The 24,829-nt window shown below is 41.3% G+C and overlaps 1 protein-coding gene across 6 annotated transcripts in view; it reads left to right on the forward strand.

Annotated features, from left to right (window-relative positions):
• Window positions 1-24,829, forward strand: part of PALM2AKAP2 (PALM2 and AKAP2 fusion) — a 266,500-nt gene that overhangs the window by 198,690 nt on the left and 42,981 nt on the right. The window lies entirely within an intron of this gene.

The raw sequence follows: 24,829 nt of genomic DNA on the forward strand, positions 1-24,829 counted from the left end.
GTAAGGCAACCAGATCACAGCCAGCCTTTCATTTCAGACTTGGTTCTCTTTTTGCATTTGAAGATTGTGATTCATTTGCACATTTACAAAAGCACCTTTCCCTTGAAAATAATTGCACAGAAAATCAGGGAGCAAATGCTTTCCTTATCATCCTGGAAGGAGTTATTTACAAGCATCTGCATATGAACTAGTACAAGTAGCAGCTGAGCTCCTGGTCAGGAGAGGAGGATGTGCCTCTTGTTAGGCAAGATTTAAAAGTATGTTAAAAGATAATTCACCTCCTTCCAGGTGAAGTATTTGAATGTAAGTCCACCAGAACAACTAATAAAATCACTTACTGGAGATGCTTAAATAACAGCATGGAACTTTCAGAGACCCCTTGATTACCTGTGCCTCGTTGAAAGAAACTTCAAAGAAAGGGAGATATGTTGAGGAACACGGATCAGCCCATTCTTGTGGATGTTCTTTTGAGACTTAAATATTTACACTGTTCCTGTCTCCCCCCATTCACTGCGAGGTAGTGCTGTGCTTCAGTCCCTCACTTCTGCTTCTCTTGCAGTTCCATGTGCTGTTATCCTTGAAGCAGACACACGGTCATCAGAATGAATGATGGTCATCAGAATGATTCCTAAGGCAGAAACTGTAAAATGAACAAGAAGGAAAATAAGGAATAAGGAAAAGAGTCAGCCAGTTGTTTCCTGCCACTGTCAGTTTCATCTTGGAAAAACAGTGGATGAAAACACTATAACAGGCAGGAAAGATTGACAGTGCACTTCAAGGACAGGCAGAAGATCTCTCCTGTCATTTTTGGACTTAGAGTTACCTGCTTTTCCTAAGGCAGTATTGCCAAGATAAGGACTGGAAGTGGGGCAGAGAAAATTAGATGAAGTTTCCTTCAATCTAGGTATTATATTGAAATGACCCAAGAGAAGAAAACCAAATCAGAAAACATTCTCCTAGCACATCTGTGAGTTGTGAGCAAGTGTGAACCTTGTTCTTTAGCCTTCTTAACTGATTCAAAATCCTAACCATGTCTGGTAATATGCATGGGTTTTTCTGTAGTCACGTCATTTTAGTCTTGCTGTTCTGTGTCTTCAGAGTAAGAAATCTCAAGAAGATTCATCCTTTTCCTATATTTTGTGGTGTGCTTATGAACAAGCTTAATGTAAACAAAAGTCACAAGTACTTACACAGTTGCTCTTTTAAGTAAGAACTTTTTTTCTAATAACGTTTACTTGGTGTAATTTTTCAAGAATGTTTCCTTCTGTTTTCATACCAGTTATTCCACAGAATACATAATTTTTAAAACAAAAAACAACATGTGCTTTTTCCTTAAAACACATGGGAAATGCCCTTTTTGACCAATATAACTGATGTACACCTATTAAATTCTTTAAATAGAGTTTAAGGAATCAGAGAGGATGCCAAAGGTAAAGTGCAGCATGAAAACAGAGAATAGTTGAACATTAAGGACAGCCCTTGTGTGAAATAACATTGCTTTTTAATTAACCTATCAAAATATTTTAATCACAGTTGAAAGATATTTCCCCACTTTCTCTTGATCTCAGAGGCAATCACACAGGTCAGTCATATGCCTGTGAATCAAGGGAAAGTTCACTTTGGGGATGCTTTGGGGGAAAATTAGCTTAGTTTAGCATGAGGATGTGGCGTGGGGAGGAATGACAAACATAAACAGCAAACCTGGGGTATGTGCTGCTGTTTAAACCTTTAACAACATTAACAAACAATCATCCCCCAAGACTTGACCTCAGAAAGGATGTAGGCAGGAGGAGACAGGACTGCTACTTGGACCCACTCCTGCATCTTCTTACTGATCTTCAAGCTTGGCTTTTAGAATCTTGCTTCAAGTATTCATTTCACGTGGGAAAAACACGGTGTGGACATTCCCCAGGACTGCCACAGATGCTCAGGTATTAATTTGCCTGTTTCTACTGTATAAAATGGGCTGACGGTTTAGCAAAAATGCTTAACATCTTAGCAGGGCCTTTGCTTTGTACCCAGTGACATCACGTGAAGTTCTTTGCTCAGTTTCAGTGAGATAAACTGTGACCCATCGATTAGGCAAAATTGACCGATACTGGTGCTTTTGAAAAGAGTTGTTCTCACGGTGCGTCTAAGATACAGCAGACAGCATCCCTTAGGTCTGACAGGGAGATCTCTGCCTGAGCAGTCCGAAAAGGGCAGTGAAATTAGAGGGATTAATAGTCGTGATAGGGAGAGCATCAAAGGAGGAGAAAGCAGGGAGGGGCTGACAGGCTATCAGCAGGCTTGGCTGGAGTCCTGGGACACGGAGTTTCTGTTTCTCCCTCAAATGGTTCTCTGTCACATCAGATACACCCAGACATTCCTGCTTAAGCTGGGACAAATCCCTGTGCTTGCTCACAATGGAACGTGCCTTACAGCACCTCCAGCTGCTGTCCATAAACACAGGAGAGAGTCCCGCACCTTCATGCACTGCAAATAACCAGTCCTCTCCTTGTGTGAAGATTTCTTTGGTAATTGTCCTGTAGAGTAAAATAGAATAGCTTTCCTTTTGACTCACCAACAGACGTGCTTATGGAGCGGTAATACTCTTTATCATTCCATTGTGAGAAGGTGTCAAGTGCTGCCCAGGTCCTTCATCCTGATAAGCAAGTTGTGAATAGTCAACAACGATGTGATAAATAGGAGGAATTTGAGGCCTGAGTGTTCATACTTGGCAATTTGAAGTAGTTATTGCCCCTCCTAAACATGTGGCTGAGGTGCTTGTAAAGCATTTCACACAGAGTCCCTGCCCTTTGTAGCATGATGCCCCAAGGCCATCCTTAACCACAGAGCAGCTGCACAGGACACTGCCATTATTTATGTACAGCTCATTAGCCACCGTACAGAAAAGGATATGATCAAAACACATCCTGCCCCACTCTCCCCAATGAATGAGCCATCTTAAAGACCTTGACTTAGTCTGCTGAGCCTGCTCTGTCTGTTAACAGCACGTCCTCTTTGTGTTTGGTGCACTTGGGCAGTGCACCATCTCTCTGAGTGTGGACGTGCTCAGCGTTTGCATCAGCTCAGTTAAGCCTCTTGAGCCCGTTGCACATTCAGGCATCCACAAAGAACCAGGATACTCCAGAATGTTTGTCAGAAAGACTTATGAAACTCACATACATGTACAGTTCAGACAAAAAAAAAAAAAAAAAAAAAAAACACAACAAGACAAAAACCATAAAGTGGAATATGTTCCCCCTTTTCTGTTTAGTTTTAACTTTTAGTTGCGCAATGGCAAATGTGTCTCTCCAGTTGTCTGGTGTTCTTCAATATCTTAGTGACAACTACATACCAAATAAATTTAATGTTAAAACTGAATGTTACAAATGCTGTATCTTAATTAGTTATCTTGCTCCCTGTTTTCTTGCTTTTACAGTCTCAGTATCAGCCTTCATCTCAGAAGGGAAGTTGCTGTGTCAGTTCCCTTTTGACTCCTACACATCTGTGCTACTTGCTCAAGTTTGAGCTTCTTCCCTCTGCTTTCATTTTTTAACTGGGGCCTCCAGAGGGATGCAGAGAAAGGTGTCACCACCACATCCACAGCACGACATTCCCTTGAAATTGTTCTGCCATGGGCTAGGATGCTAACTTAAGAGAAAGCACTTGAGGGGCTATTCCTGCAGCCTTTCTCCCCAAGAACATTCCCATGCTTAACCTACTGGAAATAAGGACTAAAGTTAGGTTCAATGACAGCCATGGAGAGGTGCTCCAAGAGAAGTTCAAGCAGTGACTTTGTTTCATGTATTTCCATTTCTTGTTTTTTCTTATCAGCATGTTTCAAGGCAGATATGTTATTGCCCAACTGTAATAGAAACATGTTTAAATTAGCTACACAAAGAAGCCTTGCACTAACCTTAAATTTCTTTTGCTGCACTTGATTCAAAAAACACTGGAGTAAAAGCACCATTAAAAACAAGCCACAGCTCTTAAAGAATAAATACAGATGGAAACACAAATACAGTTTGGGCAAGATTTCTGTCTGAGGCTTTTAGCGTATGTAAAATGTGGTTGGATGGTTCCTCAGAAAGAGGCTTGTTCCCTAAAACAGGGGAGAAACCATTGAAGAAATATCAAAAAGCTGGGAAGTAGCACTTAAGAACATGGTTTAGTGGTGCACTTGGCAATGTTGAGTTAATGGTTGGACTCAGTCTTAGAGGTGTTTTCCAGCCTAAATGGTTTTGTGGTCTCAAAGGGAGAATATGGTGTCAGTCAGGTAATGTCTCTAAAGATGCAGGAGGTTCCCTGCTGCTTGCTGTTGTCTCTACAGGTAACCTCACTTGGGTATTAAACCTCTTTTCAGAGGATCTGCTTCAACCAGAGAGCTTTTAGGCAACAAAAACATTTCATTTCTCCCAGGCCACACGCGCAGCACTAACAAGACATGCTTCATATGAATAAAACCTTACTGGAAGCAGTGTCTAGGAAGAAAAGCCAGTGGCTTCCAGGCAGGGAGCAGCAGTGGGTGGGGAAGGAGGGTGTGGAAGTGTTGCTGTGCCTTCAGGATGGCCTTTGGGTGGGCTTTGCACACCTCCATCCTGGGCTATCCCTGCGTCCCACCCAGCACTCTGGAGCAGTGCCCGTGGAGATCTGGGGGTGGGAAGGGCTCTTTAGATGAGCCCCATGGAGGGAGAGGCTTTCTCCCCCTGAGGGCTCGCTGCCCTGTCCCGGCCTGTGAGGTCTGGCAGTGGCACGCTCTGTGTGTCAGAGCCCGGTGTGCAGGCTTCACAGGAGCACAGATTTGCACATACCTCCACAAAGCTCATTCACATAATCTGTGTAGAAGGGAAAGGGTGCCCTCCAAGCTGGGTCTATCCCAGTAGAAGGGTCTGGAAGCACAGGAGAGACCAATTTCGCAAGAGAAATTCCTAGGTGGAGTTGCCGAGAAACTTGCTCAGGCTGCTACATTTATCTTGTTTAGATGGTATTTTGTTTGGTGGTGCTCTTTAGAAACCGAATGTCCGCTTCCTTTCTGGCTTAACAAGGCACTCTGAAACAATGCTAATCAAAGAGTGTCAGGGTTTCCTTTTAAATGTTGCTTTTGATTCTTAAGAGGTGGGCTGTCACAGCCAGCACTCAGGCTGGTTACATCCAAAGGTGCTGCTGTTAGCAAAACATCTATTTCCACTACGCTTTGACTCTTACCTGGCCTTAACTGTTGTTTGCAGATTACACGACGTAGCAACTGCTGGTGTTTTGCTTTCCTTGACAGCACCAGCAGTACGCAGCACCCTCTCCCTCAGGAGGGCAGGAGTGCCTCTCTCTGATCTAGACTGAAGGCCTGCAGGATCCACTCACAAAACTGCAATGCTGCACTTAAGATTAAGGAAGAGAAACCAGTGAATTGACTTTTTTTTTTTCTTTGTAACCTTTCAGTTGAAAACTGCAGTTTAAAACTCGTATTTACTTCATTCTGTATCTGTGCTCAGTGGTTATTGTATTAGCTACCAGATTTTAAAATGGATGTGTTTGGTTTCAAATAGGTGTAACTGAATGATCAGCTGCAGTTCTCTTAACTTTCATGGATTGATACTTCATCATTTGTTTATTCTTGCACCTTAAAAAATACCTTGAGGTGAAATGTAGGTGGTCTCCAAGTACAAGGGTTAGCTCCAAATACAGCATCATCAAGTTTGGATCTTGTCTGTGAAAGAAGAGTTAGATCTCTCTTGCTGTCTAAATGGCTCTAACATAGCACTTCTTCATTCTCTTTGCATTATGCCCCTCACTGTGAATGGCAGCTGCAAGTCTACAGACAGCATCATACCTCAGCCCAAAATTGTTGAATGGACGGAAGCAGTATCTTGAACTGAATCTGTGATTTTAGACTCATTTTTCAGCATCTCTCTTCACATGTGCTCTTAAGACATTTCAAGACGTAACAGACCTCTGTGAAAGGCACAACTGGTCTCAGTGTCTTGAGCCAGAGGAGCATTTGTGGCTGTGTGATGCATAGCCACTCCTCATATCCATACAGCCCACCCAGCCAGATGGATGGAGGAGCTGGTGCAATAACCATATGGCTACAAGTTCAATAGCAGTGGCAGATATTTTGTCTTAGTATGTGGTAGCTAATCAGTGTGGGCAGAAAAGCACCATGTAACAAGTGATTCCAGAAAGGTGTCACAGTATGGCATTAGTCAGGGAATTAATCCCACTGCTGGGTTTCTAGGTGGTTGCAGTGACTGAAGTGCTTTCATCCTTGAAAATGCTCCATATCTTAAGTGAGATTCTTGTACAATAGCAGCCTTTATCCATCCTGGCAGGGGCAAAGTGACATTTTGTGCAAGGAACACGAAATTACTGTTAACAGTGGACTAGAAACCCACTTGTTGGTCGACACAGCAGGAATATATATTCTTGTGCAGCAATACAGGCATTCACGTCTCTGTGTGTGTGTGTGTGGTGTGAGCACTCAAAGACATCTGCATATGCACCAAAGGAGCCTTCTGCCTCCCCCTTCCCCTCCCAAAGAATGTTTCCCCTAATTGTGCCCTGCAGCAGCAGCATCTGACATAAGAGAAAGCTGGGACAAGCTCGGTCTCTGCCTGGTCTGCACACTTAGCACCGGGAAGGGAAGACCTCAGTCGCCGTAAGGAAAACTCAGATGGTGCTGCATGCTGGAAACACTGCAAGTCGGTAAAGGTAGTGCAGTGGTCTTGCAGCATCTGTTAGCAGATGGGAGCAGGGAACTCTGCACAGATTCCATACTTATTGTCAGAGAAGGTCTTTTAGTAGAAAGCTTTCAGTGTAAGAAGAGTTCAAGAGGCAATGCAGTAACTTTTCATAGCTTATATATAAATGTTGCTTTATTATAACTAATTAATTAACAGAAAATGAGGGGATTTGTACAAATCCTGTTGCAAAATTTCACCGTTTTTAAAGGGATTGGGCTAAAAGGGAGAAGAAAAGACACATTGTTCAGAGAATTCAGAGGAAAAGAGCATGCCCTGGAGCAGCTGAATGCTCTGCACGTGATGGGAGGCTGTGACTGCTGAGATTTTGAAATGGGACAAGATTTTATGAATTGATAAAAAATGAAGGAGTGACAAGGGTAGGCTAAGGTAATGCTGAGCATTCATCAAAACTCCACATAAAATACCTGACGCATGTGGAGGGATATTTGACCAATGTAAATAGAATATTTATTAGTTGAAATGACAGGTATGAATTTGACACAGCTGGAATTACATTGGTGTTTCTCTTGCCACTTTTTACTTTTGTGAAAACCAAACTACCAGGATCATGGTGTTGTCATAGTATCTCTTCTTCTTGAGATGTGATTTCTATATGCATTTCTGTATGCAGCCCTGTCATGGGGTGAATTCATGTATCTTTGTTCTTCATCCACCAGTGGTTCTTCAGTGATCTTTTTCTGAGGATTCAGTGCCTGGATATGTCCTTTGGAGACACAGCTTGTCTTCCAGAGATCTCAGTAGGGCACAGACAATCAGCTGTGAGAGTTCACTGCTGGAAGGACAGAACCTGGACAGTAAAAAGACACAGTTTTGCAATAAAATGAAAGATCAAAACAAGGTGGGAAGAAGCATGAAAGACGTAGGAGGGATGAGGCTAATACACTGCAAGTTCCTAACATTTTTTGATTGAGTGGAGCTGATCCCCAGTCACCAGACTTACTCAAGTTGCATTTAGAAACTGTATTTTTTGTAGAAGGATGCAACATGTACCTACCTACTCCAAGGAAAATCAGATGAGTTTCATGCTAAAGTTTTAACTGGCAGCTTTTTGTCCAATGATTTTGTCATGTTACACCTCATTTGGCACAAATATGTAAGGTATTACTCCTATGGAAAAAGCAAATGTAAAAAGTCATTATAAAATCATGCCATATGGCTGGTGAACTTTCTCAGACAGGCTGGTGAACATTTTCATGTGGCTGGAGCTGTGGAGGCTTTCTGGTTGGGACTTTTTCTTTCCGTTTTCCCACTTTCCATGTTAGTGCAAAAGTGCTGCATGTGAGACCTAGATGTAGGCTTTATGATAAGTTTTAGGAGGGAGGCTGAGACTTGAGTGAACAAAGAAGAGCAGAATTTTTCCTCCATGCCCAGTTCCGCAGCCGTAGCTGTGCAGAGTCTGTGGCAGTGGGCTCTGTTCTGCAGCACAGAGATCCATGCAGGGGTAACCTCTGTTAAACCTTCTCAAGGCTGTGCAGCCGCGAAATCAGCCGGGCACAGAGCCTCTGAATGCCTGCAGATAGTGCCAGCAGGGCCCCTGCCGTGCTCAGGCATGCAGCAAGAGGTGCTGGCAGAGGGAGTAGGGCACAGCAGGGAATGAGGTGCGAGGAGGGATGGAGTGGCAGGGCCAGGAGTGGCAGGGGCTGGGGCTGGTAGCAGGGTGAGGGGTATGGCACGTGATTCAGAGAGGCTTGGATCCATATTTCTGAGAACTATTTGTTGCATTCTGAAATTACTTGTGGCAGGGCAGTGCCGTGGAACTGATAGTCCGACTGATTTCGTGGCTGTGGTGGTGCTGGCTGCTCCAACACGAGGAGTTAGAGCACAGTGCAAAGGGAGAAGGGATTTTCTCCTGGAGTTCCCCACTGAGTTGCTGAAACTTTCTCTCCTGTAAACAAAATGGTTGCGTGAGCATCCTCCGTTTCGTTTTTCCCTTCCGATGCCGTTTCATGCAAAGGAAATGAGCTGCAAGTGTTTGGCTTGGCACTGTAACTTTGGTAATCGTATCCAGGGCATAGAGTAGCATGGGCTGGTGCTTAATCATTCACTCATTAGCTCAGTGTCGGTTGAGCTTGGAAGACAATTAGAGGGTAAGGAATTGTGTCGGGCTGTCTGAGAGGAGCAGGTGTAAGGCAGTCCATGCAGGACGACATACTTTCTGTGTTTCTTGGTGCACTGACTCATTGCCATTTCAGGTTGCTGCTGCTGCTACCAGTTTTGGAGAAAACGTTTGTATTTGAAATGGCCATCTGCTTGCTATTGTCATTGTCATATTGTCAAGCTGTTGTCATCTTTTAATTGGTATAATCCTGTCGGATGAGGGAAATAGAATTGTGAGCATCTCCTGCACTGCCATGGACTGCCAGCACCTCCTCTGCCATGCACCTGTTTTGCCCGTACACTTTCTATATAAATACCTTCCTTATGTACCCAGGGGTTTTCCTGAGGGCTGACTTTCCTTTTGTGGCAATACAAAGAGAATTTCTTCCCTCTTGGGCTGTGATTACTTGCCAGTCAGGGCAAAAGGGATAGGGGCATGACTTGGCACTGCAGGGGTTGCATGGACAGCCAAGAGATGAAAGCCTGACATACAATTTGAGATTAAGGGAGCTTTACTTGTTTAGTCTAGAAAGTTGCAGACTGGTATGTATCAAAAGTTTATATATGTATCACGGAGGGAAACAACAAGAAGGACAGTAGCTTACTAAATCAAATGGTCAGTACTGGGAAAAAACCAAAACAGATGTGAACTAGATATTAGATGTCTAGAAACTAGAACCCAGCCCTTGAGGATCAGCCTAATACTGTCATGGCAACAATGGAGACAAATTTTCTTAGCTTCTTTTTTTTTTAAGACAGAATTTCAATAATTTCATGAAGATGATAAACTGTCATGCTTTCCTGCCATAATCGGTGATGGGACTGGATGACATAGGAAATCTTGTTTCCTTCTTCTGTCAGTACATACATTAGTTAAAGTTCTGGAAGCAGTTTTGCAATGGGGCCTAAGATACTGCAAATGGAAGGCACATTTGGGGATTTGAACTGTCCACAAACACTGCTTCAAACTGTGAGCTGAACAAATTTCACAAGATTACAAGGGGGGAAGCTGAGCTGGTGGCTTGCTGGCTGACCACCCAAGGTAAGTATGATGATTAGGCTACTGCAGTGTCAATTTATGCTGCGTAATGTGTGTTTGCTCAGTTGGAATCTGAATTTAGATACGAATCACTGTTCCCTTTCTTTTTACCAAGGTTACTCTTCAGCCATATCATCAGACAACCAAACCCAGCATGGCCAGGCCAGAGGTGAGAAGGATGAGAGCAGCTCCTTTGGCCTGGCTTGTCGCTGCTGTGTGACTGTGGCTGCCTATTGTCCTTGCGTCAGTATCAAAACCACAGTGCCAGCACCTTTCTAGTGCTCTTAGGCTAATGAAAAGCCTGTTTTTCCACAGTGACTTTTACACTTGATCCCAGCTGTTGTCATCTAAGTGCTTGTGATATTTTCTGCTAAACCACAGGAGGCTGTAGTTCTATGATTAGTGCATAATTCCTTTTGTGGAATGCCCAGGGATACACTTGGCATATTACCTAGACAGGGACACCCTAGAAGAGCTGAAAAGAACTGTTTCACAATCACTCAGTATTTTCCAGGACAGACAATTCCACCCTTATATTCTGTTCCTGATGTTTCTTTTACATTGGTTGTCTCAGCATGATCTCTGTCTCTCCTCCTTCCACAGCAGTTTCAGTGAAGGTTTTAAGAGAGTTTCCTCTTCTACTGTAGTTTCAGGATTTTGGTCATCTTTCCCATTTGTAAAAACGTTTGGCTTTTGGTCTTTCAGAGGTTAAAAGGTGGTCAAGCAGCAGATGTATCTGTTTTGGAAAGAATATGAGTGAGAATTAGGGATTTCCTGCTTAGGGAGAGCCATGTGAATAGCAGTGAATGAGCGAATTCTAAAGCTCCTTGCCCTCTACAGCCAGATACCCAGTTATACTCCATGTGTTGTGAGCCATGTCTTAGCAGCTAGACTAGAGAACCTAGAGCTGAACTGGAGATTGCATAATGTCTTCTTCCTGTGTTTTTGGTGGCAGGATTTGTTTGACAGCATGCTAGGAAGCTGCTATATGTCTTCACCAAGCCAAGTAGTTTCTGTTCGATGGGAAAACCTCGCTGATCATGCCTCAATGCCATCACTAGCTGTTTGCAGTGCACAGATTGATGTATTCAAGGGAAGTTTTGCAATCAGCAACTGTTACGATCTTACCCTTCATGATCTCCTCATGAGATGCATTCCTTCTGAAAAATGCAGTCAAGAATCACGTTCATGTGTAGCTGCTGAGCATTTGGACAAAATACCTTTTTCTTACTCCCTTTCTTACTGCTTTTCCTTTCAAACAGAAGGTAGAAAATTCTGCTCCTCAAGTTCCTTCTATTTATCTGAATTAATCTTTCTAGACCATGTTAGTCCAGCCCATAGTCACCTACATGTTTTCACTTTAAAATACTCTAAAAAAGATTTTTTCTTGTTATGGAACAAGTTTTTCTAAGTACTGAGAAAATTATTTAGTACTGGGCTAACCTTGCATGTGCTCTTATTGAAATATTCCTTATGTTGTTACTCCTTGGAGCACCTAGCACTAGCTGATGGTCTAATCACTACACCTTCTTGTTTTCCCAGAGATGGCACTTTTATGTAAGGAAGATGGACATTGAGTAGTAGTAGCAGTGTTGTATCCACAGAGGTTTACCAGAAAACAATGGAGATTGGGTTATGTAGGAAGAAACAATTTATTTTATTAGACTGACTGGAAAAAAAGAAAAAGGAAAAAACCCAGTGTTTTGGGCTCAGCATCCAATCACTAGCGCACCTGCATAATAATTTGACTTTCTTCCACAAAGCAACCAGATGTTTTCTAGCTTTGCATTCTCCAGGCTTCACATACAGGGTCTGGAGGAAAATTTGCTGCTTCTTTTCAAACTTCTCCATTTGTTTATGAAAATTTGCTTAGCCTTTGAGATACATGATTGGAAAAGACAGGCTTCTCATGTTGCTGATACTGCATGTTTTTGGTTTACTATCTGACATCTTGCATATATAATCTGATGATAAAGATCATTTTGAATCTGCTCTTTTCTGTCACATGTAAAATGGGGATTATGAAATGTTTGCAACAGAAGCAGTAAGATGAGCAAAATGATAAATTTAATTCAGGAGATTTTGAGACTGGCTGGTTTAAAATTTCTATCTTACTCCTTTCCAACCGGGAGGCAGGAATGAAAAATGAGGAGTTTATACCTGTAGGAGAATTCTTACTAAAGGAACAGAAGAACAGCAGTATAGTAGTACTGCATACTAGAAATACCTGTCACTCTTTCCTGAGGAGCTCAGGCTGAATTCTTGGGCTCTCTCTTGTTCAATTCTGCAGTTCGTGTTTTTTCAGTAAAGAGCTCGTGACTGTCAGTAATTACAGACGGATATTCGGCAAGATTAGACTGCTGAGTACTTTCGCCCAAATTTCAGATCATCAAACCCTTATTTTGCAACTGTCAGACCTTGTGATTTTTTAAATCTTTGAGTGCTCATGGCCAAGACTGAGAGAGCCTCTGGCTCCTATGTGGCAGCGTCCTTTTTAGCCAGGCTATGTTCTGTAGGACAGGTACTAATTCTTCCCTTCCTTTTGTAAGGGAATAACAGAGCACAGTGGTGCCTTATTTCTCACACCACTTCTGTGTTTGTACATGCATATAGACAGCGTGGACAGAAACAAAGGCACTTCAGGAAATTTCAAGTTCCCATGTGTCAAGTGTCAGGTATGCTGAGCAGAGGAAGGGAAGCGGAGGTCTTCTTCACTCTTCTGGCACTGTAGTTGCAATATGCTCCAGTGCATGAGTGTACTGGTTTAGGGCAAATTTGTTAAAGAATCTGCAAAGGAGGCCCCCTCCAGAAAGCAAACCCACACGGCCCCTCCCCCCAACCGGTTCGGGAAAAAAATTCCTCGGAGAGAGGTGGAAAGAACCTGTTTATTTGACTGGCACAGCACCCCCCGCACACAAAATGAACAATACCAGCTGACACCGCTCTGAGAAAGATGACAAAATCAGAAAGTCTCTTTCAGGGGTAGTTGCTCTGTTCTCAGTCCCTCCGGCGCTGGGCAGCTGCTGCAGCCAAACCTTCGGTGTTCCCGGGTCCCAGTCCGGAGCAGGTTCGAGATGGTCACAGGAACAGGAGAAGAGAAACAGTCCAGGAAGGAATTTGGACTGTTTAGCTAAACTAGCTAATAAGCAGAAGCAAAAGTGAGAGCAGAAGCAAGAGCAGAAAAGCAAGCAAGCAAAAGCAACAAGCTGCCAGCTAGAAGGGAAAAGCAACCCTATGTACTGCCTTGTCTCTGTGTCCCTGATAAGGGAAACCCAAACAAACATCCACTTTTCAGAGCCAGTCTTAAAGGCACAGAACAGATGAATGGGGATACAAGCATCATAACGTCACCCCAGGACAATGAGCCACTGCATTTCACTGGGGCACCGGGAAAATGCAATGAAGCATTTTAATGGGCAGTAAAATGGAAAAAGAAAAGTGAAAATCTTGGATGCCTTTTCTTCTTGGGTTCTTTGGATGCCAAAAGAAGAAGACACCATACAGATACTTCCCTCATTCACTGATGTTATGTGAGAGATTAGTCCTGAAGTCTTCAAAGAAGGAGACAAATTAGCAGATGTCCTCAGAAACACACTCTTTGCATACAACTCATAATATGCTATAGACACCTTTCTGATAAAAGACACTGAGATGAAATTATTTTTTCCAAGAAGTCAGAGCCTGGGATTGAATTTGATCTCATAAATTCCAATCTAATAGTTTAGAGACGTGCATTTTTCACAGCAGGAGGTTTTATCTCTTTGATGCAGTGTCTCATCTTCCTTACTCATGGACAACTGGAAGGCAAACAACTTTTCTGGCTTCATCAGCTTGAATAAATTCTTAACCTTATCCTAAGGCTTTGTATTTATTGGGAAATAAAAGAAGGGGGCGGTAGAAGGGCAGCACTAGTAAATTCTGTGCTGTCAGAGTCTCACAGGAAGTTGAATGACCCTTGCTTGAGAAACAAAAACCACAGAGTGTGGGCGTGATACTTATTGCTACGTGCTTTGCATTCTCTTCCAAGGACCGATTGCATTTTGCATTGCTGCTGCAAATCCTGCCTACCTTTTCCAAGAAGATTTCAACACTAACTCTTCTGACAGCCAGCCACTGGAGAGAAGCACTGTGTTAGTATTTTGACTTCCGAGCCCTGGAAAGCTCTCCCCTGGTGTTAATGATTTTTTGGTGAAAGGGAAGAATGATAGGCTTTCAGGCACAGTGGGCATTCATTGGCATGTACTCTCTGTCAATAGACCCGGCTTGGATGGCACAGTCACATCTCTGTGACTTCCCTTTCAGTGTGTTTGTTCACTGTTTCTCCCTAAAGACAAGTCAGATGTTGCATTGAGTTTCTGATCTTCGTATGTGAATGTTTGTATTATCATCAGCGGCTCTGTGATCTCATTTAAAATTGGCTGTGGGCTGAGGCGTCCTGGTTTCTTTTCTAATTAAAAAGAAAGAGGGAAAAGCCTAGGATGAAAGGGGGCAAGATGGCTTACTTTTGCAGGAAATAAGCAAATTATATTTGCATGGGTGTAAGGTCATAAAAGTTCAGATTATGCATTTCTAATTGTTCACTTGCATGAATTCTTTCTTCTTAATGTAGGAGATGTAAAAGCAGCCTCAAGTGTGTTAGTGTGTTGTTCACAGTTAATTAACTGTTCTAAATATGACTGATATATCACAATATTTTCAGCTAGCTTGTTTCCGAGCTGTTCAGGAGCATTCACTTCTTCCACTACAAAAATCAAAGATCAGAGGTCTTCTTTTTAGGAAGCTTGTTTAATATTCTGTATTAAGACAAAACATTTTGTCATGAGTATTTTCCTGAGGATCTCCTGGGTTTCAGGTATTTTTGCAGACTTGGTTCACTGTCAAATCTACATGATTGTATTTTGGTACTTAGGTTGATCTGTTCTGTATGTATATCCAACTTTAGAGTTGAAATACTGTGGTATTTAGAGTTAAATACTGTGGTATAGACTTCATCATATAGGTAATGAGCAAGGCACACAGCCTTTGACAAGCTAAACAAAAAAAAAGAGAGGGAAGTTATTAAGAAAGTACAAGATTAGGCTGCATGCAGACAAGCTCATTTCTTTGCCACATCATTTGTTTGCAAATCTGGCCATGGGAGGGTTCAAAGGATGTGTAGAATGACCATTTCTCACCAAAATGCACAGCCCTGCCCTTGGCCATATTGAAGTTACTGTTGCTTTAGTAGAAAGGCAGCACTTCCTCTAGCTTGTGTTTTAACCTAAGTTCTCCTGTAATCCATGTTAGTCCAGACCTCAGGTGCTTTGATTGTTTGCCAAGTACGTGGTGAAATCAGTGCTTTAGTAGTGTCTAGGTGTTTTTCATGGCTGTCTGTCCCTCCGCTGTCAAGAAAGACAAAATATTTATGAGGAGGTGCATTTTCTCAGAGAATTTTCTTAACAAAACAGTTGTGTGTGAGAGTGCTTCTGCGGCTTTTGTGCTCCAGTTGGACTCACAGAGCTCTGTTATAGCTGTTTTCTGTTTATGAGCTGAAGGGGGGAGCAATGCTGTGCACAGCCTCAGTTCTCTGGCAGGAGTAGCTGTAGGGACAATTCCTGTACAGTTCTTCCTGCATCCCTGTAATTTATTTGGGTGTCACTGCTGCAGTACAAGTACTGGAGATAAAATATTGAGGTTCACTGAGTCAGATTTGAGTCAATATAAATCTAAAATTGCTTCTTTCTCTGTCAAAGCTAAAGAAAGAAACCAGGATAACTTAGTTGCTTGATTTGTTTGCGTGGACTTCCATCTGTGATGGTTTATGCTTACAAACAACTGCCTTAAAAGCAAATGTGGCACTGGTGTATAGAAAGCATCCCACTCTAGCACTGACAAGTGCCTTTTTGTTTCATCATAAATAACATAACATAACATAAATGTATTTATTTATTTTAAATAACATAAAAGTAGAAAATAACTGAGCTTTGCTCTTTTGCCAGTTTAATGTCTTTGAGAATAAACCTTGTTCTCTAACAGAAAAAATTGTAATCCATTAAGAAAAATGTAACCATAAGCAAAGCTGCAGCATATCTTATTTCCAGTGTTGCAAAGACTTCACAATGGGGTATTTTGGAGGAAACCTTTCAGTCTCGTTTAGGGTGGTAATTTTTTTTAATGTGGTGATTGTAACACGAGAGTGATCATAGCAGCTTCTGTGTGAATTTATTATTTATTACTGTGCCAACTGCAAAGTAGAGGTCAGGATGCCAGAGACAGGGACAGGAGGGAATCCCTCCTGGCAAGAGGAAGAGGGAATTCCCTTCAGTGACACTAAAAGGTAATAGCAAAAATAAAGAAGGCAAAGCTACAGATTATACCTGATAGCTGCTTCTGGACTTGTGAAGTAGAGTCCCATGAAAGTAGAGTCTGCAATGGAAATAAAACAAACTCAAGATTTGCAGGAGAAGGAGTGACCCTGCCATGACATGCTGTCCACCGTCAAGAGGAGGAGTGGGAGGTTCAAAGGTTATCATCCTATTTATGCTAATTGAGTTTGAGCTAAGCTCTTCCCAAGGAAAAAAGCCTCTTATTGAATTAGTTATTCAGTTCCTCAGGGTGCAAGTGGAATGGCTGTAACACTGTCTTAGAGTGTGCTGGAGTGGCCCTTGAAGAGTACAGCTGAAAGATTTCTCTTCATTTAAACATCCCTCAGATGCAGAGCAACACGAAGACCTGAGAGACTTGTGTGCCTTTTGCTATTTATCTGTCTTCCAAAGGGGCCAAACATGTTCAGGTACACAGCACCCTGGCAGGTCCTCTGCTTGTCCATGGAGCAGGGTTTGAGGGTAAGAATGATTTATCTTCATAATGTTAAACAACCATAATTTGTAATTGTATGAATGTGCTGTGAAGGGGAGGCAGTGTTAGAGCTACACAGAGAATTAAGGATCTGTAGGAATGTGTCTTGTTCATTCTGTCACTGCGCATTTCCACATTGCTGTAACTTGAGGGAGCAAGTCAGAAGTTTTATGAAAACCTGAACTTGTATTCATACATCAAACATACATCACTGTTTACCTCTGTTTAGGAAAATATTGTTAATAATTTTAATTTCCATAGGCCCTTCCATCCTTAAGCTTTTGAAAGCTTTATAGAGATGGATTAATTAATTAAACCTCATGGGAGTCTTAGGAGACGCATGTTAAGGTAGGATTGCAGTCTGGATAAATTAAGTATTTTATTCGAGGTCATGCAGCAAGTCAGGAGCAGACAAGAGAATAAACTCTAGAACTTCTGATTCTAAGTCACTCTGGTTGATTAGTAATTGTTAGTTGTCTTCTTTTTTCAAAAAAAACCTTTAGTGTTGAGGATTCATGAAATTACCACGAAGTGTAGCAGTAGAACAACTATGGTCACGATTGACATCTGAAAAGTGTAACCTTAAATTAATTTGGCTGTCATTATTTGTACACCTATTCTCACAGTACATAACAGTATTCTTTTCCATGAAACCAGTCTACTAGTCTCTGATGGCATTTAATATGAAAGAGTTAGTTTGCAATTCAAAAATACCTATTGCATTTCCTGGCTCTTCTGATTTTATCACAACTCTTTAAATACTTGGTATGGGTCTTCTTTCCAAAAGTTCTAAATGCAGAAAAACTTTTAAACTTTGGAAAAGGGTTTATAGGTTCAAAAGTTGCAACAAAATACTGGAAATTATGGTTTCTAAATAATGTCTTCTGATCTGTGTTTTTCTGTCTCCCTGCTTGAAGGAGGCAAATCAAAATTAAAATGTTATTTACACCATTCTATTCTTTCATCTAGCAAGTTTGTATCTCACTAACTTTTGCAATCTTTGAAGATTGATTTTTTTGTATCAGTCTCTATAGAAAGTGCATACTTAAAAACAGAATGAGCAAGACCTGTGTATACCTATATGAGGACAATTTGCATTTGTTGCTAAGTCCATTTTGACTATTCCCTTTCTAATCCTTTTATTTTAAAGGATCCAACTATACAGATTGTATAGATCACTTATCAGTCATTACGTAATCTTCTTTGGGAGGAGGTGGGATTTTGTGCTGTAAAAAGGATAGCCCAGGGCTTCCAAAGGGTTGGTATTTCTGCAGATTTTTCCCCCTGCAGCGCGTTCTTAGCTAGCTCTGGGGTCTCTTTCAGCAGAGACTTTAGTTTCACAACTACTCTTTACTATATCATAAAAACTTACTTCTGGATAATTATGAATCTGCAATGTATGTCTTTCACAATTAGCAGTTATCTAACTGTGATTTCTGCAGCAATTTCTCCCTTCCTTTCCCCCCTGGTGTCTTAAGCACCACTGAAAAAAATACTCAAAAAGTCCATGAAATGCTTTTTTTGTCCTGTTTTTATTTTAACATAGCTCCACAGTCATATGTTACAGCATATCTGAGACACGCAATACATTACCAGAAGCTATAGATGAAAAGAAAACTTGGCCATGTGTCCAGTGAATCCCTGAAGGCATGGCATTCTTCATTGAATTTTGTGCTGTACAGAGCTGTTCAAGTACTAGAGCAATGGTAATAAATTTTGGATGTTTGTATCCAAATGCATTAAGGTGTCAGAAAGCAGAATGCCAGCTGCCAGCATTGGCTGCAGTTCAACCTCTGGGCTTCAGCTCAGAGTATTGCCTAAGCCAAAAATTAAATAGGCTGCCTGGGGAACATTCATATCAAATGAAATCAAGTGCGCACTTGCTGTCAAAAAAAGGTTAAAAGATTAAATGCATTTACTGTCCTTGCAGTGCAATATTGTGGTTGTGATACCAGCTCAGATAGGAATATGCGTATTTCTGTTCTAATTTAAATTCCTCAGGACGATGGCCACTTCATTGTAATGATGAAGTGATACTCTCAGTGATACTCTGAGGTTTCCTTCCATAATTGTTTACTCAAAATCAGCCAGAGATAACGTTTCCCAAAAAAAGTGATATTGCGTCCCTATGTGGATGAAGTAATGCCTGCTATGACTGTGCCAGGCTATGAAATCATAGCCTACTGTCTGCATACCAGCCATTCATTACACATATGCATGGACCAGGAACAAACTGGGAAGTGTTAGGTGGAGCTGTGCTCAGAAAGTCTGAATTCCACAGGATTTTCTCTGGGTAATGCTGGAACGGTTTAAAACTTCAAGTGTGGCAACAGTGTGGAAGATGTGCATAGCCCCCCATGCATAAATCTGCCCTCTGTGTTTTTAAAATAAACAGTGCATTTTAATATAAATGTTTGGATTTGTTACTTATTTGCATTTCTCTATTGCAGTGAGTTAATTTAGTCAAGACAGTGATAAGTTTCACATTACCTTTTGCCTAAGCAGGCACTGTTGTACATTAATATTTATTAAATCATATTAATTAGACCGCTGATGAAAGCATACTGTTGACATTGTTGGAGGAAGGCTGCAGTATTTCTTCTCTCTTAGGCCCAGCCAAAGTCACCATTTAGCATTTCATACTTGGAAGACTGTCCAGCTCACTTTTGCATGCGATCAGCATTCAGGCTTACATCCTGCTTCTGCTGAAGTCCACAGCAAAACTCTCCTTGATTTAGACTAGTGCAGGATTGGATGTAGCAAGGTGATGTGGCAGTAGTTTGAAGTACTATTTGTAGTGATCCCAAAAATGGAAAAGTTTTGCCGAAACATTATTACTGGGGACTTGGGAGTTAGCACAGGTACGGTTAGTGAAGAGGCAGGGCTGCCTGTAGTCTCCTGGTACATAGCAAAACTGTCCTGAGGCTCATTAGGGGCGCATCCAGGCAGTGCAGCAGTAGTGGTAATTTGTTTTAATGAATGCTGCTCATTTAAAAAGCTGTAATTTGTGCAAAGCCCTTAGGAAGTAAGGAGGAACTGTGTGAACATAAATTCCCTAAAGCTGAGTCACAGTCTTTACAGGTGTGTGACTAAAGGACATCATAAGCCTTACAAGAAACAAATAAAGGCTGTAAATTATCAAGAGTTCTGCAGTCACTCCGTTGAGTTTGGCATTCTGATTTTTACTGATCTGTTGGGACTGTATGGTTGGATTGAATTGTTTTGAATTAGATCAGAAGAAAACCCAGAAAGATCTTAACAGTAAAGGTAGATGTGATTCTTTAATATTGTTGAGGTGCTTTAGGCTTGGCTGGGTGGTGCTTTTCTTTTACACATAAACCTGTTAGTCCTAGCATCTCTAGATTTTCTTATTTGTCACATGATGTGATAAAGGCAAGATTTGGAAGAAATGCTCATTATAATTACATGCAAATAATTTATCTCTAGCTGGTGGTTCCCAGATTTGAGCTACCTCATATAAACTATGGCACTGAAAACCAATACACTTTCATACTTAACCAAAAGTGTTCTTAGTATGTCTCTGGTGATTCAGATGAGTCAACACATAGCTGCTTCTTTTCAGACTAAACAGCTGATAAAATTTCCTGACATTTTTCAGGCAGGAGAAGTTTGAGCGTGGTATCTAACATAACTCCCTGGCCCTTTTAAGAACCTGTGTTCCCAGGCAGATAAATAGCACTGCACAGTGAAAAGCAATCCTCTTGCCTTACAACTGAAGTGGTGTTTTCAGACTGGCAATTTGTCTTGATAGCAAATAAATACAAAGGCGTCCTGCAAGGAGCTGACTTGCACTTAACATAATGCAGCAGCAGATGACTGCAGTTGCATAGACTTGGGTCGCATAGTGCCTGTCCTGCCCTGATCTTAACAGGTCATAGCAAAGAACCTCAGTGCCCTGTAAGGTAAGCAGAAGAATGAGCTGCAAATGCCCACCATAGCTGGATAGTACTTGGTTGCACAAAAATGATTCTATTCTCTACATACCGCCACTTTTTGTTTTGAGTGTTTGAAAATGAGGATTTTGCTGAAAATCAGAGTTCATGTGGCTGAAGGATCATAGATGAATTTTTAAAGGGTTGTTATCTAATGATCTAGAAGAATTTTAAAAGAATTTTCAGAAGTAAAGATATTCTAGCTTTTTCTGATAGCAGAGAAAAGCTTAGAAAAAAGTCAGACTCACTACTAAGAAGTCAAAAACATAAGGAAAATAAAAAGGGCTGTATAGCCACATTTTTGTGCTGGCAACTCTTGGCTTGCTGGGACTTTAATAATGACATCTGAGCAAATGGGATTATTTTTACTGCTGTATGATTAGGGAGCTTTAGTTCCATCAAGTGCCAGCAATACCAGTTTGTGCACATTGTTATAGTAAGCTGGGTCATTTCATCTCTCTTGTTGCTAGTCACACTGCTGCAAGGTACACTTAAAGCACTTCCAGGTTGTTGTTTCTGTTCCTATGTGATGCCCTTCTGCCTTTTGAAAGTGTTCCCAGTTCGCTTCAATTTCTTTTTGCCTTCTTAGTTTTCAGTCTTTTAATGCTGACCCAGAGGAACACAGGTCTGCTCTCGCTGCCCTTTGTTTTTCATACGACCAAGAGACTGGAGATTGCTGAAGAAAGGAATGAGATAAAAGGGGAAAAGAGTGACGATACCACCAGGTTGCCTGACCTGTAAGCAGAAGCTATCCAGCAGAAGTGTCTTAATCTGTTTTCACCATGTTCACTGTCCTCATTCAGTGACAAAGACTTTCAGGGCCCCTTCTCAAGTTACATTTGAGTTGCCATGTACCTGCATTGCCATTTTCTGGCAGCAAATTAAAAATTCTGATTATATGTTCATAAATTTATTCTGGGTCATTTTGGTACAAATTCTAAATAATTAAAACTTGTCTTCAGTTCCCATTAGAATATCTTTGTGCATTTTTTGCTGGGAAAGTTTACATGGGTATAAATACAAAAACATTGAGCTTTTGCTGAAGTCAATTTTCAGTTTTTGAATTGTAATTCCTGGAAAAAGAACGTGTCCAAACCATGGCAATCATTAGGAAAAAAAGTTCTTGAGCAAAGTCACAGTAAAATATGTCATTAATCATAATCCACCCACATCTAGGCATCATATCACCAGACACTTCACTGGAGGAAGGAACAGTACTGTTGATATTCATGACTCACTGTATTAATGGGTTATAAGGTTTAAAGCATCAGCTGTGATCCCATTATGACTGGCATTGTGACATAGACTAGTGGATTTCTCCAAATTGATTTTTGTTTGGATTACAGCTTATCTTTTAGAAAAACATTCAGTTTTGATTCCAGTTTTGATGTCCTATAAGGCAGCATTAATCACAGCCCTTAATAAATTGTTCCATTCATTAATTATAATCGTTGCTAAGATAGTTCTGTTAGAAAACAGACATTATTTTACCCACGGTGTCCCTGAACACTCCCCAGTACAATCAGAAATGTCTTGTGCTCCTTCCTCCTCTGAGGGATAGGCTTTGTCTGAGGATTTCAGAGCGGCTGGGAGGTTTTTTGTTTGTTTTTTGCCCTGCGTAACCTGTGAGGTTGGAAGAAGTTCTGGCTTATGGCTTTAATTAAGTCTGTCTAACTGTCTAAAAAACCTTGCCACTCTCTTCCTTCAAGTCTTACCCTTGTGATGCCAGCACACAGCTCTGGCTGAGAAGAGTAACGTTGATGGCATGTGCATGATCTCCACTTTTCATTCATACTGCTTTCATCTTCTTGTCACCTGACATTGCAGCCTGCCATCATGTGTCCACTTCTTTGCTAAGCTCTCATTGGAGGTTCTGACCAGGTCATTATCGCTGTTTTAAAACTAGGATATAACCTAGTACATTGAGGTCCCCATCTGAGCTGTGCTGAGAGCTTCTGAGCATTAAGCAGCTTTCCTGATGAAATGGTCAAGGTGAAGTGCCTTGGTTAAGAGCTCTTTTCACAGTTTCAGCATAGTTAAGGGTTGTGCTTGTACTACGATTTCCACAACAGAACTGGCATCGGACACATGCAGACTCGGGGTTGGATAAGGAGCATTGGCAGCTACTTGCAGCAGTTCCAACATGAAGCCAGGATCCCTGTGGAGTGCAGCCAGTGTTACTAGGGTACTTTTCCCAAACCCTGTAATGAGGTGTATGTGTGCAAAGCAGGGTGGTGATGGGGGATGCAACACAGAGGTGTGAGTCTGGGTGAGCTCTGCTTTGAAGACTTGCCCTTAATTATGCTGCAGGTTTGGGCAGTGCTTCTGTAATAGTTGGTTATCGAATCATCTCAGAAAGCTATGATCTTTCTTTATCCCTTTTGAGACACTAATTGGTAAGAAGAGATGTGGGTGCTAAGGCACTGATAAGCACATTAGCCATGTTGTTACTTAGCTGCTGAGATGTTCACGATTCCTTAATTGACGCCATTTATTTCCTTTGGGTAATTTCTGTTTAGCTGACTTGCTCAGCAATGCTCTGTCCGCCAGTGTTTCCTGAAATTATCAGCTGACATAATGCAAATACTGCTTTATGTGTGTTTGTACAAGTCAGAAAGCATAGCAAAGTGTGATGGCTTCCACTGAGCAGAATACCAGCAGGCTGTGAAGGGTGTTTCTGGGTAGACAAACAAGAGCTTTTCCATGCCCTCATAGAACAATGCAGAGGTCCCGCTCGGGTTCTGACTGGGTCAAATTGAATTATCCTTTGGCAAGCTGGATATTTTCCCTTGTAGTCAACAATGTGAATAATGATGGTCCTTAGTTAGGAGATGTGTCGGCCCTTGCAGTGTGGCATGAGTGTTTCGGCTTCAGTGATCATCAAACTGTTGAAGTAGTCTTGATAACTTTCCTATATAGTTTGTGATGAAAATTAAGTCGCACTTTACTCCTTTCTTTTCAGAATCTGAGATTCTTCTGCACTGGACATTAAGTTAGTGATTGAATTGGCCTTCTAGTGTATATTTTATTCTTCCTCTTGGTAGGACACTGACAACCCCAAATTTGCCATTTGTTGAATACTTGCAATTTAGCATACAGATCTGAATGTATACATCTCAGTAACATCTAGATCTGCCTGTCCCAGACACAGGTGTCAGGAGCCAGTTCTGGGACTTTCACTTTAAGCATCAGGATTCCAGCATTTTTCTTTTAAAGGCCTGATCTGTGGCGTTTGTGGTTCCTAAAAACAAATGAGCTCTGCTTTCAGTACGTCTGGAGCTGGTCCAGGTCTCTGCTGTTGTCCACGTGCAAACTGCTGCTCACCATTCCAGAAGAGAGGCTGATTCCCACATTCATCCCACTTGCAAATAGCAAAACAATTTGTTTTTTGTTCAAGTGGCTTTTTTTGCAGCGACTGACTTTTTAATGGTACACTTGTACCCTTGTATTTACAGAATTTTCAAAGTTCATGGTGACTCTGAAGTGGTGCTGTGTTCATGAGTTTAATTTTATTTACCTTTTAATACTGCTAAGAGGATTTTTTTTTCACCTGTGATGTAAGAAATGTTAAATGCTATCTGATGAAAATACATTTGTTATTTATAGGTAAATCCAATTATTTAGTTAATGGATCTTAAAAATAGCTATAAGAAGCGGCCATTCATATATTTGTGAACAACTAATTGCTATTTCCCTCCTGAAAAACATCCATTGTGATTGATTTGTGAGTATTCAGCTTTGTGAAAGGCTGACCTGTTAGCATAGCTTTATCTTGCATGTCACAGAGAACAGACAAATCAGTGCTTATTGAGCCACCCTGTAATTGCATTAGTCTGTAAACTTCTGGTGGCCTGGTTTCCTCTCTTATTAAACAGAATGAGAAGGGTTGGAGACATGCTTGGATACTTGCACTAGTAGATTTGACATTTCCTTTTTTGGAGGTCGGCTTTAATGGCTTGGGTTTTTTTCCTTAAAAACGAGACATGGTTTTGGTTTGGTGTTATTTTTTGTTCTGCCAGAAAACTGAAATGGATTATGCAAAAATGTTCATTTGTTCTAAGCTAAGATTATTTATAGGTCAGAGTTCTCACATGATGAGTACTTCCAGCTTTAGGTCCTCATAAGGAATACAAATTCAGTTTTGAGACTAGCTGTTGTAT

The sequence above is a fragment of the Melozone crissalis genome, unplaced genomic scaffold (assembly GCF_028551555.1).
Source record: "Melozone crissalis strain CALT ecotype California unplaced genomic scaffold, PUWL_Pcris_2 ptg000005l_1, whole genome shotgun sequence".
NCBI classification, from domain to species: domain Eukaryota; kingdom Metazoa; phylum Chordata; class Aves; order Passeriformes; family Passerellidae; genus Melozone; species Melozone crissalis.